Raw genomic sequence first — 17,803 nt, 5'->3', positions numbered from 1 at the left:
TGGGAGGCTCAGGCAGGAGAGTCCCAAGTTCAAAGCCAGCCTCAGCAAAAGTGAGGCACTGAGCAACTCAAGTCAGACCCTGTCTCTAAATAAAATACAAAATAGGGTTGGGGATGTGGCTCAGTGGTGGAGTGCCCCTGAGTTCAATCCCCAGTACGCCTCTCCCCAAAAATAAGAATTAAAAAAAAGAGAATTCTTAATTTTTATTCTTTACTCTCCTTTGTCGCCGAAACTATCCAATCACTGACGGTTAGAAACAGAGACCCTACAAAATTCTACGACAAAGGTTGATTATATTGCTGGCAGAGTCTCAATTCCAGCTCTGCTAAGGATGGAAACCTTGGGTGGCCTTGTTTTGTACCACACAACCCCACACTCTGCTGTCCAGATAAGATTGCCAAGCAACAGGCTTGCCTGTAGCTGATCACGAGGCGTGGCCCTTAAAGATGAGCAGAGCCAATCAGATAATTTCTCCTAGGATTCTGACTTAGAAAATATCAAGACAATGAGGTGGTGGGCAATGGAGTTACTGCTGAAATGTCTGGAGGCCGATGGGTACGGGGAGAGGCCTTGACCTGCAAGATGAAGGCAGAAATGTCAAGAAGGCAGAAGCAGAGTTGGAGAAAAAAGATGGAGCAGAAGCTGAGGACACCTTCCAGGAGCCAGACAACAGGGCAGAGCCACTTCAGTGGTGGCACATCAGACTGAAAATGCACAAACTCCCACCTCGAGGAGGCCCCTCCTGCTGCCTTGGATCATGAGCCTCCTTCTAGCCCCTTCCTCATTAAGATCCAGTTCTCCTGTGGTAGCTACCCAATCCTTGGTCTGACCGTTCTACTTTTTCAGTTATTGCCTAAGTTCATTTTTTAAAAAATATTTTTAGTTTTTAGTTGTAGATGGACAAAATAAAAATTTTATTTATTTATTTATTTTTATGTGGTGCTGAGGATCCAACCCAGTGCCTCACATCTGCTAGGCAGGCACTCGACCACTGAGCCACAATCCCAGCCCCTAAATTCATTCTTAAAACAGACCCCCACTCCTTGAATAATCTGAATAAGACTCTGCCTCTCTGAAACTCGCATCAATTAGGTGTGGGCTTTGTTGCTAGATGAGGATGTGAGGAGCCCTAGAAGCAGAGCAGCTTCCAGCACAGCCAGGCTGTGGTGGCCTGTGGCTGCTTGGATGAACCCCAGGCAAGGCTGCTGCTGTTGAGGTTTGCTTGCCTCAGACACTCGACTTCCCCTCCCTGCCTTTCGGGAGTTTGTAGCAACAACCGGCCAGGGTCTTTCCTACCAAGCTGCAGTTCTCTCCATTTTTTAAGAAAATAACAGAGATTTCTTCCCTTGTTCCTCACATCCCTCTCCTGGGTTTCCTTCCTCTGCTCTGGCTGTGGGGATTCATTGTTCCTGGACCCCCTGACAGGGATGGATGAAAGGGACTAAAAATTTAGCTCTGCAGTCATTTCCTTGGGTTTCTGAAAAGCCCTCCCTCTCTCTTAATTAACAGCCTCAGCTTCCTCCCTTCAGGCCCTTTCTTCTATACATTGCGAAATCCATTTTATCCCAGTCAGTAGAATCTCCCTTTTCCCCAGCTGGGAGAATTAGTCAACCTCACCCATCAAATTTCGACCAAATAATTCCTTCCCCTAACACATGCCACCTCTTCCCCCTTGGACGGTCCAGGGCCCATCTTTCCCATCTTCTCATTTTTTATTATTCAGACTCTCTGGCTCTCAGCCCTTTAGAACCTTTCTTTGTCTGCCTCACATGATGTCTAGTAATACGGTCTTCTCAGGCTTTTTTCTCTGTTTTGGGCTGGGATCCAATCTCAAATTGCCTTCCCTCAGTTACACTTTCTTACTTTTTTTTTTTTTTTTATTAAGTCTTTCTGAACTGCCCAGCACTGGCTTCTGTCTTCATATCTTACTTTTCCAAACAAAATGGATAAAAATTTGCTGCTTTCCTCATTTTCTTCTATTATAAATCACCTTGAAAAATCTCCTCGGTCAGATAACATCAACAAAACCCAGGCAACAAACACACAAACAGGTGGACCGAACACCATCAAAATTAAAAATCTCGGTACATCAAAGGACCCAATCAACAGAATGAAAAGATAACCAAGAGATGGGAGAAAATTTGTATTTGCAAATCATATATTAGATAAGGAGTTAATATTGGAATATGGAAAGAATTCTTACAACTCAACCATTAAAAAAAGCAACCCAATTTTAAACAGGGCAAAGGACTTGAATAGACACTTTTTCCATATAAGATACCCAAATGACCAATTGATAACAATTAGTACATGAAAAGATGCTCCAGTCACAGGTCATTAGGGTGATATGAGTCAAGACCACAATGAGACCCCACCTCACCTCATGTTCAGCAGAATGGCAACTATCAAAAAAGAAAAAATTAGTACTGGGGAGGATGTGGAGGGACTGGAAGCCTTCTGCCCTGGTGTGGGAAAGTAAAATGAGGCAACTGCTATGGAAAAATAGTATGGCCATTTCTCAAAAAAATAAAAAAATAAAAAAAAATAAACCTAGAATCCCCCACGTGATCCGGCAATGGGAGGTACACACTCAAAAGGATGAAAGCAGGGACGCAGAGATTTTGTATGTCCCCGTTCACAGCAGCATTACTAATCATAGCCCGAAGGTGGACGTGACCCAAGTGCCCATCTGCAGATGAGTGGATAAACAGAATGTGGTAAATATGTACAACGAAATATTATTCAGCTTTATTATTTTAAAACAGGAAATTCTGGTGCATGCTACAGAAACAAGCCCATCATAAAAAGACAAATACTATATGGTTCCACTTATATGAGGTATCTACAGTGCTCAGATTCACAGAGACAGAAAGTGGGAACATTAGTTGCCAGGGGTTGTGGGCAGGAGGAACAGGAGCTGTTGTTTAATGGGTATGGAGTTTCTGTTTTGCAAGATGAAAAGAGTTCCGGAGGCTGGTTGCACGACAATCTGAATGCACTTAAAACTACTGAGCTACATTTTAACTACAGTTAACAATGATTACGATGGTAAATTTAAAATATGTGTATTTTATAGCTATTTTTCTTTTTTGTTCTCTCTTTCTTTCTTTCTTTCTTTCTTTTTTTTTTTTTTAAGAACCCCTTGGTCACAACCTGGCTACTTCACAAATTCAACCACTTAATACACTGGGCAAGTTGTTTCATCTCTCCATGGTTCAATTTCCTCATCTGTAAATGAAACTAGTACCTACCTCAAAAGCCACTGTGGAGATTAAGTGAATGAACACATGCAAAGCGTTTCTAAGACTGCCAGGCACAATCGTCAGTAGGTTAGTTATCAGAGAGATAAGGATTAGGACTGGCAGTGTGCATGGCACCATCAGAAGGACTTCCTGTGTAGAGGCAAACAGTCTCCGACCCCCACCTCTGCTCTCTAGAAAGCTGAAATTTTACAGATGAGGAAACAGAAGCTCAGAGAGTTTGGGGTCACAAAGTCAGTGGGTGGCAGGAGAAAGATTAGATCTGGCTTCAGTGATGTGCAATTGCCTGATAAAGGAGCATGAAATCATCACACAGACCCCAGATCGAGTCAGAACTGGATCTTGTGTCCCCACCATGAACTGGGGGAGGGGGAGGCTGTGGTAGGGATGGCTGAGAAGCTCGGCTCTGCTCCAGGCCAACAACCCACCAACTAAAGAATCCCAACTGTTTTCCTCCTCCTCCCACACCCATCCTGCCTCAGAGATGGGACCAGCTGGATCCAACAAAGAGAACACCAGCTGAGAGCTCTATCCAGAGGTCACCACCGCCAGGAGAAGATGGGAGAGCAAGGCTGAGAGAGGAGATGGCAGCGGCCTGTGGGCAGGGCATCTGTCATGGAGAACAGAAACCCAGGTAGGTGGCCTGAGCTCCAATTACCACCTCCCACCTTGGACTTTCACTGGGACACTGGCCCCTGCTGATTTGGACTTTGGTTCTCATTCTCCTCAGGGCCGGAGGAAGTGCCAGCAGAAACCTTCTAATGACTGGCAGTTTGGTTTATTTTCTTTGCAATAAATGATTTCTCCTACCTATACCCCTCCAAGTTGTTTAAAATACCCATACTGGCCTCAAGGGGCCATGGTCACTTCCTTTCAGAAGGTGACAGAGGTAGGGGTTTAGTCCAGAGGAAAGGGTGCCCTGCAAGGGCTGCCATCTGCCCACAGGTGCCTTGCCCTGGGAGCTGCTCCCTGAAAGGCCATCTGCAAGCTCTAGAACACCCAGTTCAGGCCACAAGCAAGACCAAAGGCTTGGTGGCACCAGGGGTCCTGGGACAAGAGTGATCCAGAAACAGACTTTGACATTTGGGCAAAGCCTTTTCTCCTAAACTTGGGTGGGGCACTGTAAACCCAAATTGAACTTGGGCTCTTTTCTGTGGAAAAAGCTTAAATAAAACCTCTCTCAGAGTAAAAAGTCTCCTTTCCTACTGATTGCTTTTTAATATTAAGCAAGTTATATATATTCACAGGAGAAAATAAGTTAGGAAAATGCAGACAGAAAAGTTAGAATCACTCCAAATCCTACCTTCCAGATTTAATTACTCCCCTCATGCTTTAGGTATACATTTCCAGACTTTGATTAATGCAAACATAAATATATATTTTAACATATGTACACATATAAATATATAAGTACTCTTTGAAAAAAAGTTTCAGGGGGCTCGGGGTGTGGCTCAGTGGTACAGCACTTGCCTAGCATGTGTGAGGCACTGGGTTTGATTCTCAGCACCACGTTTAAATCAATAAAGTCTACTGACAACTGAAATTTTAAAAAAAAAGTTTCAGGTGATATACTATCAAACCATTGCACATCAACAATATAAAACTCCACTGTATTTTTAATGACATTATGGTATATTATGATGTACCATAATTTATTTGACCAGTTTCTTCTTATTAGACATACTTTATTTCAAGGTTTTCACAAATGTGAACAATGCTGTTATCAACACAGGGTTAACATCCTTGTCCAAATATTTCTTAAGAATAAGTTCCCAAATGTAAAATGGGTGGATCATTATGTTTTTATAATAGGCATCAATCTCCCTAATCAACCTACTTCACTGATATACAAGCTTCCTTAAAGAGACAGGTCTTGGTATTGTACTTATAATCTGAAGCAATCCTTGGCTTTTTTTTTTCTTTTTGATGCAGTTCTCCATCATAAGTAGTTAAAAAAAAAAAAAAAAACTCCTTAAGCTCCTTGTCTATGAGCTCATAAATGACTCACAGTGGCATTTAAAAGCTACACAATTTGTTTTGACTTTAGTAATCTGCTAAACAGAGACTCACATGACAGATGTACCGGGAAGGACAATTGCCATGCAAAATTTGTACAAGATTAGATTTAACTCCCCACTTTCTGAACGCCCCTCATCTTCTAACCTTTTATTTTTCTGCCCTCTGCCCTCCTTCCTTCCATCTTTCCTTTCTCTCCTCCTCTCTTTTTTCTTTTCTTTTAAAAGGGGTTTCCCTGTTGCCCAGTCTGGCCTTGAACTGCTGGGTTCAAGTGATCTTCCCCCTCAGCCTCCTAAGTAGCTGGGACCTCAGTGGTGCACCAAGATGCCAGCCTTTTTTTCTTCTAAAAATCACTTCTTTCTTCTCCATGTCCTCCCTTTTCTTTCTCCCCTCCTTCCTTCCTCCTCGCCTCTTCCTGAAGCAATGGAGACCCTGCCTCAGGGCAGACAGTGTCCGAGCTGGGTAAAGACTCAGCTGCACAGGCGTGTGGGCTGCCTGTGGAACCTTCCATCTTTGGCCTTAGGTTCTGCAGAAATGGGTTTGATTTCAAGGCTCCTGACTCATCCTCCCCTTTAATGACCCTGTAAAGGATCCATCCATGTTTGGTGAGGTTCATGTCGCTCGAGTTTCCACCAGAGGAGCTCTTCTGGACCCTGGGTAGTCTGGACACACTCTGGCAGTGGAACTGGAGTGAGATGAGGACCCGTGGACTCTGCTTTCTTAAAAATTGCTGTGACCAGCCTTAATGCGGCCTTGAATTAATAATGTGAAACACATGCTCCGTCTGCCTGCTACGGGGTGACAAAGCCATTTATGTTCATAATGGCCACTATTATTCTACAGATGAAAATTTTTCTAAAGCTAGTCACACAGGCTAGTCAATCAGTTTCACCAAGGGGGAAAAATTCCCCCTCAATCATTCCACTTAAGACCTCTTTGCCAAAACAGTCAGTTCACCACGGCATTAAGATATTGAAAGGGAAAACCAATGGAAAGTATAAACAGTTTTCCAAAGTTTTCCGACTTCTCACCTTTAATAAGGCAGACAAAGATTAGCACCAGCAGCGGAGTGGACAGGTACTGTGCCTTTTTACAAAGATCCAGGGAGGACCTTGTGGGTTTCAGAGACCAAACAAGTCCATTACAAGTCTTCTTCTTTAAGAAAAAAATAAAATAAATTGGGCTGAAAAAGTACTGTTATCAGCAAAACGCTAAATCTCTCTTTCTTTTTTTTCTGTCTGGTAGAAGCAGAAAGATATCTCTTTGATATCAGAGCAAATAAAATTTGAGTTATTGACTGCTCATGTTAATGCTGAATTTTACAGCCATCATATTTCAAAATGAAATTATTCTAACATCTATACCTCAAATTAAGATCTGTGATAATATATATTGCAGTCCAGAGAATGTCTTGGATTCAGATGATGTAAAAGCTGATTCCCCCTGAGAATAAACACTGGCTGTTGTTTCTCATCGGCTAAAGATCTCCTGGTCCTCTCCAAATAAATCTGAGTATTGATGACATTAGGGAGTGCTGCCTGGTTATCAAAGCACATCTGGGGGTGGGGGCGGGGGGGGGGGCAAGGCGATGCCACTCAACAGGCCAAGTGGTTGGTGTGTCTTTGAGGCAGAGCTGTCAAAACACAGCTTCCTCCTGTGATTTACAATAAAGAAAGGCCTGTAGGAGACTTAGCACATGACACTCAAAACTTGATCCTCTGCATACCCCTTACCCACCACCACCAGGCTGGAATCCTAGTTTCAAGTTTCTCTTTCCACCTTGCTCCTGTGAGTCCTACAATGTTGGGGCGGGGGCGGGGGGTGTAATTCACAGATTTTCACTTTCCATCTTTCCATGTCCATCTCTGTAGATACAGCCGGCAGCGACTTACCCAACGTGGACTAAGTCCTGAAATCCTCTACACTGCCCTTTCTACCTTCAACACATCACTCCATCAAGGTGTTCGGAAGAGAGGGGGCATGGGGGTGGGAAGCCAGGGCTAAGCCAGCCTGCCCCACCCAGCTCCTGCCAGCCTTCGCAATGGCTGTCCCCTACCCTGTGGCACTACTTCCTTCCTTGGAAGGAACATGTCTTCTCATTCCCAAAGCCTCTGTGTCACAGGGCTTCCCAACTCTCACCAGGCCACCAATCAGATGTTAATTAACATTGACCTGGGGCAGCCGCAGTCCAGGATTCCTTGCCTAAGGACCCCTGCAGATGTCCTCACAAGAGAATCGGTATAAAGATCGAATTCCATTTGAAGAATTACTTTTCATAATCCTTTTCACTTCTAAGGACAACAAAAGCAAATATTTATAAGAGCTTATTTGAATATATCTTCAGTTTCCGAGTACAAACTGAGAAATTAAAAAAAAAAAAAAGTGAAATTTCGGCGGTTGCAAGAATGTCTTTCTCCCCTTGCCAAGTGATATTCATATAAACAACAGTATGCAAAAAGAAAAAAGAAATCTCCAAATGTGTTCTGATCCAATCTTTCATTTACTCTTACAATTCTTTAATGCTTGCATTTTAATTGTAGTTTCAGAGCCTTAAATTCTTCCAGTGGTGCTAAAAGACAAAAGAATTTAAAGCATTATTTAATACTAACTTGGAGCAAAAGAGAAGGACTTTGGGGCCGCTAGAAAGAAATTTCATATTATAACCACTCAAACTGCTCAAAGCATGCATGAAACAAAGCAAATTGTGTTGAATCTTTGACTAGCAAAGTGGGCTGTCGTAAAATGTAAATACTTCCTAACTGGCATCTCTAGCTTTTTTTTGTTTTAATTTAAAAACTGGAGTGTAATTATCTCTTATTTACTAGAGTCACAAACACTGCCGAAGGGAAAATAAACCACTTCTTTTGGGATGAAGTTGCTGACAAAGGTTTGACAAAGAAAAATAATTAATAGCTGCATGTTGGCACGGGGTGAGCCTCCAGCTCAGCTAAGTGACCTTGAGAACGTGCCAGGCTTGGCCACCATCTGGCCCTTGGATCCCGGGCCTGGCCAAGGGCAGGGTACATGGCTGGCTCTGAGGTCCACCACTGCTTCGAGATGGACTCAGGCTATTGTGCAGGACAGAGTCCAAGAGGTTTTTGAACACCCTTCTCAAGTCACCAATTTGTGCAGAAATTGCTTTGTGTTTTGGTTGTAAACTTTCTCCTATTTAAGAAAGCTGTCCATGGGCAATTAATGTCTTTCAGCTGGGGGTGAGTGTTCTCCAAGTTTGGATCTGGGCTCCTCTGTTTGGAATTCTCATCCTAAAAAACCGTTGCAAGATATCCTTCAGGGCAGAGAGCCACGATGCCAGCCTTCTGGAGCCTGCTTGGGGCACCTCACCTGACCACATTGCCTCTGAGCATTGGGACCTGCTAGAGGAGTGGGCAAGATTACATGAGGCTGGGTTGAAACCCTTGGAAGGAAGAATCTACCCCTTCAAATGTGTAGGTTTCGAGGCTATCCTAACTTTGCTTTTATTGATCACAAAATTCTAGTACTATCCCTCTGCATTCTAATTTGTGAATCATAAATGCTAGGAAGCTCATGGCCCTGAAAAGGTAAGATATTATTATGAAAAAAAAAAAAAAACAGGTTTACTTATCATGCTTATTCATTTCCCTTCCCCTGGCATGGGTATGTTTTATGACTGGTGACTATGTTATATCCTTTTTATTTTATTTTATTAGTACTAAGGATGGAATCCAGGGTTACTTTACCACTGAGCTACATCCTCAGCCCTTTTTGTTTTTTGAGACAGAGTCTCACTATGTTGCTGAGGCTGGCCTTGAACTTGTGATCCTCCTGCCTCAGCTTCTCAAATTACTGAGATTACAGGTGTCACCATGCCTAGCTAAATCATATTCTTTTTATAGTATGTTTGGGTGACTGGAAAGAGTTCAGGTCCTGAAGCCAGAATCAGATTTGTGGCCTTGACAAGTCAGGTCAGCCTCAGTTTCTTCTCTATGAAAGGTAGATGATATCTTTGGAGGAGAACAGGCAGGGATTATGCAGGTCTAATTGCCCTTGTATGCCCAAAGGCAAATGCCTGGCACATGCAGATGCCTCCATTTCAATGCCTGGCATAGAGTAGGCATCCAATACATGAGAGCTATTGTTATTACTGCAACTAATAATATCAATGACAAAAACAAAACAATAAGTGCTATGGACTCCAGAGAGCAATTCCTAATTCACACTCCACTATTTCAAATTGGCTCAGCTATTTTTCCCTCTTCATAGAAAAAGCCCTGAGATTTTTGACTCCGACTTCTCAGTGGTGATCTTGGCTTTAGGAATATCCATTAAGGGTTTCTGATCCAAGGAGAACTATTAACCCTGAAGTAGAGGGAAACCAGGAAGTCCAAATGAAGTAAAGGTCTGCTCACACATACAAGGAGGTCATTCGCTCCTACAAATATTATTTCTTGGCTCTCTGTATCTTTTGTCCTTTTCTCTGTAGGCAGAGACCTTTGGGGTAAAGGACATTTGGGGCCCACACATGTTTGCAGAACAGGCTGGTACATCCTGTCCTTGCTACAGAGCCTAGCTCATCAGTGGCAAAACAGACCTCTCTTTTGACACACTTTCTTTTGAGGATTCTGCTGGACCAAGACTTGCTACTTGAGGCCACCCTGAGCCTGCCTCCTGGGCCAGCTGGTGAACTGCCTCCTGGAGCCCCCTGGCGGCCCTTCCCATAATCACATCATGTCCTCATACCCTTTGGGGCAGGGAGAAAACAACCTTGAACAACCCACTCAGCATCCTGAACCACTGTATACCCTATGTTCTAAGGATGAAAACAGTGTGGTTTGTGCTGAGACTGGCCATTGACCACACATCTCTCAAGTGCCTACTCTGTGCCAGGCGCACATGGCACAAGAAAGAGAGGAATATGATTCCACTTCTGTTCTCAAGAAGCTTCCAGCATACAGGAGGCAGCATACAGGAGACAGCATACAGGAGACTGAGAAGAACAGCACAAAGAGATGTGCCAAGGGAGCCCTGGGGACACTACCAGTCAGCTCAGGGACAGTGGGAAAGAAATCAGGGAGGAGGCAAAGGTTCAACTGGATCTTGGACTTCTCCTTGAGACTTGAAGCGAGCCAGGCAGAGAAAGAGAGACGTCCCAGGGAGAGAAATCAATATGCTCCAAACTAGACTTATTAGGGGAAGGTCAGGGAGCTGGGGGAGCTCACGGTAGGCAAGCAGGAGAGAGGGGGCTGGTGACACCACAGGGACTGGATGGAGGACCTTGTAGGCCACACCAGGGATCGTGGACTTGATCTTCTCCACTGGAGATTTTCCAAACCATACCTTAGGCTTCCTGTATATCTGTGATTCTAATTTCATGAATTCTGAGGCTAAGAGAAGACTGTAGCAGGCCATGCATAATCCACTGATTTCAAATTTCAGTGTTCAACTGTAGACTACCCACGAAAGAACAACAAATTCCAAGGGAGGGGCTGCCTAAGAAGTACCTGACCAATCCTTATAAAAACCATCAAAGTCATCAAAAATAAGGAAAGTCTGAAAGTCTGTCACAGCCCAGAGAAGACTAAGAAGATATGATGATCTAAGGTACAGTAGTACTCTGGATGGGATCCTGGAGCAGAGAAAAGGACCTATAAGGTAAAAACTAAGCAAATCTGAATAAAGTATGGACTTCAGTGAAGCTTAGGTAGCAGTGTTGACACCTTAATTATAACAAGTGTGCCATAGCAGTGTATGGTATTAATAACCAGGGGAACTGAGTGCCTGATATATGGGAACTTAGTACTATCGCTACATTTTTTCTGTAAATCTAAAATCGTTCTAAAAACAGAGTTACCTTAAATTTTTCTTTGTTTATTCACATAGCCAAACTCTTATCACTCGTGGGCTTTGAGATAATTAAATGTTATAAACTAGAACTTAGAAAATTCATGTATCCTCTGGTAACATTAGCCACCATTGGCTGGGCAGCTCTGCAAGGCTAGGCCTTCATGTTACCTACAGCATTTACTTTGTGGCCCATGGACTAGGAAGCCCATCCATTTGTTAGTCGATTTATCTGAGGTCATAAAAGGAAGGGGCAGAGCCTGGATTTGAGTGCCTCGGTCTGTGAGATGCAGAGTTCAGATGCTTAAAGATCACTCTGCACTTTTTCATTTTAATTTTTTTTTTGAAATTTTTACATGACAGTATAATACATTTTGAAATATTATACATACATAGAATAAGTATAACTTGTTCCAATTAGGATCCACTTTTATTGCCTCCTGACTTTCTGTTTTACATACTAAGGTTCCATGTAAAATTGCATCAAAAAAGGAGGTTTTATGCTGATTTGATTTTATTTGTTTTAACATTTGAAGCCACAGCCATAGATGGGTTGGGGCGGGGTGGGGGTGGGGGGGCTGGTCCGTGGCAGTTTCCAGCACAGAGAGACGGGCTTGGGAGTGAGTATTCTGGCAACTGCAGTGTGAACCAGGGACTAGTGTGGGCAGGGCACTCGGCCCTGCTGCTGAGATTTTCTAGATGTGTCCAGAGGGAGGAGGAGAAGCAACCAGAGAGGATGAATTTCCCTTAAAGGATAAAGCAAAAGCCTTTGCGCAGGCCCACATCAGATCCAGCCTCTACCAACCACAACACAGGTATTGCTGGGCCCCAAACGTGCACCTGGAATGGCCTCCACGGATAGGACCAGGCACTTAGTAAAGGGAAAGTAATGGCAGCGCAAGACAGAGTAGCTCTCCAGAACCCGCCGCCCCACACCTAGAAAGGCAGCTCTCAGAGGGGTGCTTCCTGTGGGCTGGGGTGAGCAGGGGTGCTTCACAGAGGAGGCCTGGGGGTTATTCCCTGAAGACTGGAACAGGGCAGACAGAGGGACTTTAGGCAGGTCCAGGCCATCAAGAGGCACATCCCATTCCTGCCCCGGAGTCCCTGTGTGTGGGCCACCCAGCCAGAGGGTTCAGTTTGATAGCCCGATCTCTCAAAAGCTCTGTAGCCTCCTCTGACCTCCCAGGCCAGTTAGAAGCAGAACACATTTTACCCGTGTGATTGACAGGCTGTGGTGTGTTACCTGGAGGCACATTTAGAATGTGGCACCCTTAGGGCTACAGAAAACACCAGCAAGTCCCCAAAAGCAACTATGCCATCTTACATAGCCTAGCACCCAGGAGGCCCTGTGCAATGGACAGTGAACTAGAGAGGCTGAAAAATTCATGGGTCACAGGCCACCCTGGAATGTACTGGAATGTACTGAACTAGAGTTTAGAATGTCTGGTGCAGAAACCTTGTTTTCGTTTCCTATCGCTGCTGTAATAAATTACCACATACTTAGTGGCTTAAAACAACACGCACTTATTATTTCACAATTCTGGAGGTCAGAAGTCAAAATGGGTCTAACCAGACTAAGATCAAGATGTTGGCAGACGTGTTCCCTTCTATAAGACAGTTCCTTCCCTTGTCTTTTCCAGCTGCTAGTGGCTACCTGCATTGCTTGGTTGGTGGCCCCTTCCCCTATCTTCAAAGCCTGTCACTTGAACTTTCTTCCATGGCCCCTTCCCCTATCTTCAAAGCCTGTCACTTGAACTTTCTTCCATGGTCCCATCTCCCTCAGGCCCTTTCTTCTGCCCTCTCTTCCCTTTTTAAGGACCCCGTGAGTGTACGGGTCTTCCTAGGTAATTCAGGATCATTTCCTTATTTTATGGTCAGACCACCAGCAACCTTAAGTCTATTTGCACATTTAGTTCCCCTTTGCCATGGAAGGTAACATATTCTTAGGCTCCAGGCCTTAGGACATGGACATATCTGGGCTCATTATTCAGCCTACAACAAGCACATTTTTTAAGGTAAAATACAGGAGGTAACCATTCTGTCTCCAAAATATGAAAGAAATAATTATCTCTTGCCAAGCACCTGCCGTGCATCATCCCTACGTACTGTATATACATTATCCTATCTAATATATTCAATACCAATGAGGCAAGCACTATTAACAGACCAGATCATGTCACTCACCTGCTAAAATCCCCTAATGGCCTTCCATGGGTCCTTGGGAAAATTCCTGAAAGTCCCTATAGTATCCAGTCTTGGCCCAACTCCCAGCAGATCTCCCACCAGCCTCTCTCCCCATGGACCTCCATGCTTCAGCCATGTGGGCCTCTTTGGGGTTCCTGGAACTTTCCTGTCTGTGTCTGCTAACTTCTGCTCTGGAACATTCATCTCTAAGATCTTCATATAGCTGGTCCCACCTCATTATTCAGATCTCAGTTCAAATGTCCGAACCTCAAGGAGGCGTCCCTTAGCCATCTCCTCTGAAGTCACCATCTCCCTCCCCATCAGGCCACTACTAGCTAAAATCCTAATAATTTGTTTTGCACTGCCCACCTCACCCATGAGACCAGAGACACAGTCCATCCTCTTCAAGGTATATCCCCAACTCCTAAAAATAGGGCTTAGTGTATAGCAGGCACTCAATGAATTTATTTCTTAAATGAACAAATCTAAACTGTGTAAATGGGGAAATGAAGTGATATGGTCATATTTATAGAGTTAATCAACAGGGATTCCAACACCAGATGGACTCTACACTCCAACCTCTTCACCAGAGAATATGGCTGAGAGATGAGGGATGTAAGCCTTGGTCCAGCCTTCCCATCAGTCCCTTGCTTAGTGGAGTGACAGAGCAGGCCCCAATCAATCAGCAGGACCACTCAGTAGGGTCAGCATGCTCCACCAGGAGGACTGGGAGAAAAGAGAGGGCATGGCCACTGCAGACCTGGCATTGGTAACCAAGGTGGGGAAACCTATCCAAAACATGGGCACCAGAGGCCAATGGCCCAGGGTTCACTCTGTGACAGGAAGGGCTGCACAGTGGGCACAATGGGGGCCACAGTAGTATCATTTAATAATTGGGGCTGGGCGGGGTGAGAGGGGTTGTGTGTGGTGACAACAGAAAAATGTCCAAGCAGAGGTGCAGACCCTAGCATTGGCAGGAGGTATGTAACAGGCAACCAGCAAAGGACGCATATTAGGAAGCAGAGGAAAGCAAAGTCACGGTAGGACCAGGGTCTGGAAGCTGGGGAATTTATACGTTATCTTTAAAATAATGGGGAGTCATGGTAGGTTCTAGAGCAGGAGAAGAGCCTGTGTTTTAGGAAACAACACAGACTGGATGGCAGGAAGATCTCTTCCTTATCAGGCAGAGTAGGTGCCAAAAAGTCCTCCAACCTCAAAATACCTTCGCACCTCAAAGCCATCTGTCAGGCCTCTACTTCCTTGGGCTAAGCACTGCCTTTGTGCTAAGTCCTCAAGAGGGCTGCGCCCATCCCAAGGGCTCTGCAGGGGGAACCAAACCCTTCCCGGCCTCCAGTGTACCAGGCTGCTTCCCTCTGTGCTGGGGATCACTTGAGCAGCTGGGGACACCTGGGAGGGTGTAAGAAGAGACCAAGAGGAGAAAATATGGGATTGTGACATGTAACTGGAGCCAGCGTAACCCCCTCCTCCCCGCCCCCCAAGTCAGTGTTTACAGTTTCCTGGCCTCAGAAAACAGCTTGCAAAGTTGGCTGGAAAGAATTTCTTTACTGAGCATGTTTTAAATGAAATATTTTCAATCATCCCACCATGGTTTATCTTCTCTCTGCTACAACTCCAAAAAATAACAATGTCTAGTCCTGTGGCCTCTCCGGAGCACCCACTCTGCATTTGATACCTGAAGTAGAAAATAATATTTTTACATTTTTCCTGACGACATCCAAGGTAGAATTGAGACTTCAGAAATGAGCATTTAAAAAAGAAGAGGGTTCCAGCCTCCTAAGGAATCGATCTTTCCATATTCTAGTTATCAGATATACACGTTTTAAACATCAGAATTTTGGGGTCCACTTTGCTTTTGTGGGGAAATTAAAAAGATGCTGTCCTGTTTTTCTCCAGGCAAACGCTGCAGGGCCATTATTTTAATGTGTGACTGAGGCCATTGCATCATGGATTCCAGAGACTGAAAGCCCAACCAGGCTAACCACATGGAAGAACTCTCCAAATGTTCCCCACGGGGCCTCTGAAGAACCAAATATGGAGCATCGGCAAAGAGCCAGAATGCCAGCAGCAAGCAGGAGGCAACGATGACAAGGAACAACCCGGGAAGGCTTTGCCCCTTATCACCATATTCCTTCCAGCCTCTGCTGCAGATGAGAGAAACAAGATGCTGTGATCTAAATGTCCATGCCCACCCCCCACAATTCATTGTTAAAACCTCACCTCCAAGGTGGTGGCATGTAGAGGGGTGTCTAGGTCATGAGGGTGGAGCCCTCATGAGTGGGATTATGCCCTCACAAGAGACTCAAGAGAGATCCTTCCCACCTCACTCCAAGCAAGGACACAGCTAGATGGCATCATCTGAGGACATGGTCCCTTATCAAACACAATGGCTGCTGAGATCTTGATCTTGGACCACCCAGCCCCTCAAAACATAAAAAAAAAATAATTTCTGGTGTTTATAAACCACCCAGTCTACGGCATTTTTGTTATAGTAGCCAGAACAGACTAAGATGCAGGAGAGGAAAGCAGAGAAGGAGTAAAAGCACACATCAGGCCACCGTCCAAGCGCCACCCCACTGCAGGTGCCTCAGACATGGGCAGGCTGAGTTGGGAGCAGGTGAGATCATGGAATTGGGTGGAAAAGTTTTTATTTCAGACTGGACTGGACCTTTTTACCTATAAGTGAGTTATAATGACCTAAACAAGGCAGTTCTTCTTGCTGGAGGGGACTGGAAAGTCGCAAGACCTGCCTAAGAGGTCACAGATGTTTTAAATTGTGCTGGGAAAAGAAAAACTAAAGTTTTCCCCAACTGAACATCTATAGAAGTCAGCCTATTCGATACATGTACTATAAAATAAAAATCAAACGAACAACAGACTATCATGGCTTGGCTATCAAATTAGCAAAGATGAAAAGCAAACTAATGCCCAGTTCTGATGAGAACATAGTAGGATAAGTCTCTCTTTACTTCGAATAAAGCTATAAATTGGTGAGAATTTTCTTGGCCAGTACCTCAAACTTCAACATATTTACAAGTCACCTGGGGATCTTGCTAAAATGCAGACTCTGATTCAGTGAAGAATCTGCATTTCCCACAACATAGGTACAATTGATGGTATCAGTGTAAGGGTCACGCTTTGAGAAGCAACGTCCCAGAGAGAATTCAGCAATGTGTGCCAAAAGCTTAAAATCATCAGCTCTTCATACTTTTTGACCCAGAAATTCCATGCTAATGAGGAGTAACATTCTAGGTGCCAATAAGGAATGCATAAAAAGAAGAGGCCTACAAAGATATTTATAACAATATTACATCTACAGTAAAGACCAGATATACCCTCCATATCTAACAACATGGAAATTTCTAAGTAAGTCATGCTAAAGCCATTTAGTGAGACAGTACAGTCCTTTAAGTATCAAGCTCTCTTAGAATGTTTGGTCCTATGGGGAAAATGTTCATGACATGCAAAATTAAAAAAAAAATCAAAATACAAAATTAGAGTATGAATAACATTGAAAAAGCTTGGGTCCTATAACTGAATACACGGTATGACTAATTCTGTTATTAAAATAGTACATGTATGAACAATGAAGGGGAAGGAAATATCCAAATATTAACAGTATAAGATTATGGCTGATTTTAAAATTTGTCTTTGTATTTAAGGGTTTTTCTAAATTTTCCCAAGAAGAGTGTGTGACTTTTACAATCAGGGAAAACATACTTACTATGTGATTTGCATTCAGTGAAGCAACTTCAAGGTCCACTCAAAGGCATTTTGTGTGATTTTAGGCAACCTGGAGAGGAGAACCCCCTTCTTTACCATCTCACCTGCTCCCAACTCAGAAATCTTATTCTTGGCCTTTCCTCCAGCTGTGTCCCAGCTCTGCTTTCTTTTTCCTCCCTTTCTGCCCCCTGCCTCTTCCCTCTTCCCCAAAAGAAAAAGCCTCTTCTCTCAAATTAAAAACAGTTAGATGGGCAAGGCAACAACTTTTATTATCCCTGTTTTATAAATGAGGAAACTGAGGCTACTAAGGTTTAAGAGAACAGCACCAAGATCCCCAGCTGGTAGTTGACATAGCCCAAATTCCTTTCTTTGTAAACTGTAACACTAGACACATGTGATTTTCATTACTGTCCCCATATGGACCGTGGGAGAACCATGTCAATTACATTACAGGGTCTTCTCCCCAGCCTTCCACAGCCGCCTTCAATGACTGCAGACTGTGGGTCATTAAGCTCCAGGAAGGATGAGGACGGTTGGAATCAGGTGCCAGGTCCAAAGACGCTCAGGGCTGTGCCACGTGTCCAAAGCATACTGGCCGGGGCTCCTGATGACTCAAGCTCCACAGCTGGAAGTGAGCAAGGCCACCCACACTGCCACAAGTGGGGCCCAACTCAATGCTCTTTCCATTCTCAGCCTCTCCAGTCCCTACCTAAGTATTGGCACAAGGCCCTGGCTCGCTGCCACCCCCATGCCCACGAAGGACAGCCTCATTGCTAAAGATA

General features: G+C 44.3%; 1 long non-coding RNA gene across 1 annotated transcript; it reads left to right on the top strand.

Moving 5' to 3' along the window:
* The first annotated feature begins 3,284 nt into the window (after nucleotides 1–3,284).
* On the top strand, nucleotides 3,285–16,174 carry LOC125612065. Its single transcript, XR_007342328.1, has 3 exons — nucleotides 3,285–3,894; nucleotides 10,692–10,907; nucleotides 15,195–16,174. It is a non-coding gene; the product is annotated as an uncharacterized LOC125612065 (long non-coding RNA).
* The last annotated feature ends 1,629 nt before the right edge of the window (nucleotides 16,175–17,803 follow it).

The sequence above is a fragment of the Marmota marmota genome, unplaced genomic scaffold (genome assembly GCF_001458135.2).
Source record: "Marmota marmota marmota unplaced genomic scaffold, marMar, whole genome shotgun sequence".
In the NCBI taxonomy this organism is placed as follows: domain Eukaryota; kingdom Metazoa; phylum Chordata; class Mammalia; order Rodentia; family Sciuridae; genus Marmota; species Marmota marmota.
The sequence above is the reverse complement of the archived record's forward strand: the minus strand, read 5'-3'. Positions and strand labels throughout refer to the sequence as shown.